This window comes from Myotis lucifugus, unplaced genomic scaffold (assembly GCF_000147115.1).
Source record: "Myotis lucifugus unplaced genomic scaffold, Myoluc2.0 scaffold_125, whole genome shotgun sequence".
Classification (NCBI taxonomy): Eukaryota; Metazoa; Chordata; class Mammalia; order Chiroptera; family Vespertilionidae; genus Myotis; species Myotis lucifugus.
Window position 1 is genome coordinate 3,394,837 of NW_005871173.1, and position 2,661 is coordinate 3,397,497.

The following is a 2,661-nucleotide window of genomic DNA, read 5'->3' on the forward strand; positions in this document are numbered from 1 at the left end:
TTCCCAACACAGCAGCCCACAAGGGCTCCCTCTCAGCCTGAAACCAAGCCTTTTATGACCCAGAGCTCTTTATAATGTGTCCCCGACTCCGACTTCCACCAGACACACTGACCTTTCTAGTCCCTGAATTGCCAGGAATGCCTCTGCCTCAGGACCTTTGCACATGCTCCTCTGGGCCTACAATGCTCCCTGCTCCTTGCTCAGCCTGCTCTCTCATTTCCTTCAGGGCTGCATTCGAAAGTCGCCATTGCGGCGAGGCCTTCTCAAACCATGCGATGTAAAACACCCCCCCCCCCTCTCACACACACACACACACCACTTCATGCCCCCCTTCCTTGCTCACTGTTTCTCCTTAGCTCGTGCCACCATCTATACTGTGCTTACTGACCATGGCTGTCCATCCTGGCAGGAAGCTTGCAGGGTGCCTGGCACCGACGAGGCCTTCGTGGATGTGCCTCTGCAGTGCCCCTGCTCTAGGGTCCCACCCACGGCTTGGCCTCCACTGTCACTCGTCATCCATGACACTCGTCCCTTCTTGGCCCGCGCCCAGTGCCTGCCTGGGCTGGCTCTGATGCCCAGGGACGGTGGCCTGTCACGCTCACTGCCAGACCCCTGTGCCAGGGCAGTGCCAGCCCCAGTAGAGGGTGGATGGCAGCATCCCAGGAGCACGAGATGGGTGAGGAAGAGGATGGGAGAGTAGACGAGAGGACCTCCCTCAGCAGGCTGGATGTCCGTGGCCAATGGCAGGGGAGGGAAAAACCCGCAGGAAATGCAGGAAAGCGTGGACAGCGTGTTTTGGAGGCATTAGCAGGACAGAAGTTGCAAACGGGCAGGCAAGTACCGTCTGCAGAGGTGTGTGTTCTGCCCACACGGTGCTTAAAATAAATGGGGTTGGTTGTCAGCAGCAAAAAATCAGCCCTGTCCTACTTCTCTGGAAAAACCCCAAACCTGCGGGCACTGGGCTGGCATGGCTGCTGGGGGGCCGCTGGCAGCACTGACCGCTGCCCCTCAGCGCAGGCGGGCGTGTCCTCTGGTCCTCAGGGCCCTTCCAGCAGCTTCGTCCACCCGGGACCTGCCCGCTGCTTGCAGGCATTGGGTCGAGAGCTCTCTTTTGAGGAGCAGAATGGTTTCCTCCTTTCTCCAAGCCTCGTGAGGACGTGCAGCTGTTTGGGGCAAGCAGGCTGCCTGGGAGGCCAGGCCTGGGAGTGTGGGGCTGTCAGGGTGGGTCAGAGGAGCCGTGGAGGGAAAGGAAAGCTTATCGGGGAGACTGTTCGCAGGGGGTCTGGGCCGTAAAAGGGCTGGCTCACCGAGTGCAGAGACCGCCAAGTGTCGTGGCTTCCGGCGTGTCCCCAGCATCATGTGTTGAAGCCCAGCTCTCACACTCAGAATGGGGGTCAGCGGGGATGTCGTTAGTTGAGATGAGGTCGTGCTGGGGTCGGGTGAGCCCCAAGTCCAATAAGACCGGTGTCCTTAGAAGAAGAGGAGAGACATAGAGACCCACGGAGAGCAGGTGGCCAGGTGACGATGGAGGGGGTGATGCAGCTCAAGCAGGGGTGACGGCCACCCCGAGCTGGGAGGCGGCAGGGAGGGGTCCTCCTGGAGCCCACAGAGGGGGCTGGCCCCGCCACCCTCGCTGTCAGCCGTGCCCTCCGGGACTGTGCCCGCTGGTCTGTCGGGAGCCGGGGTTGGTTTCCGGCGAGTCCGATTGCGGTGGAAAAACGCATCTTCTCACAAGATGACCGTGACCGCCGGGCACACGTGCAGAGAGTTGTCTCGGGGCACGGCCGGCAGGAGGGCGCTCATGTCAGGGAGCCAGTCGTTTACGGGACTCGATGGGCCAGGTGGCCCGGTCAGGGCTTGAAGAAGACGAGAGCTCTTTTTATTCGTGTTTGTTTCCTTTGCCCGTGGCCGGGCGATGTGATGTGTGCTCTGTGGGGTGTGGCCAGTGGGCCGAGCGGTGTCCCCCTTCCCTCCCCGTGTCCACAGCCTCTCCCGTGGTCCGTGCCGCGTCCAAAGTTGGATTTGACACTTGCTTTGCCCAGCGGTTTCCTCCTGTCTGTCTGGTGCCCAAGGAGCCCCTTGTCTACGGTTTAAGAAGCCGAGGACCGGGCCTGCAGAGGCTCGGGGTCCTGTGGGAGCCTTGGTAAGGCTTCCGGAGTTGGAACAGATATTGCATCAGGATTATTCTCTGGCATTTGTCCACTTGTCTACTGACAAGCGGTGGCTGTGGTGTCATTGGAAAGGGTGGGGCCACTGCCCCTGAGGGTCCCTCCTCCTGTCAGCTTTGCTCTCCACCTGCTCTGGGCACAGCTGCCGAATGGGGGGTCCTGCTCACGCAGCTCACCTTGGGGTTCACGCTACTAGGTTTGGGGTGTCTGGGTACCCAGCTTTCTGTGCAGCCCCCCTGTGGGTTAACAGTTCCTGGGGGGTGGGCGGTGGGCACTGCAGAACGAAGCCCCAGGGGACACACTTAGGAAGGCAGGTCCTCCGCAGGTGACGATGACTCGCTTGTGTCTGAGCACGTGGACCCCGGTGCAGTGACAGGGTCAGGCCCAGGCACCTGCTCCCCCTCGAACCCAGTGCTTCTCGAACCCAGCGTCTCAGTCACGGGGATGCCCTCAATCTTCTCCAGCCCGTTCCACTTCTTGTTTAAAATTCAAA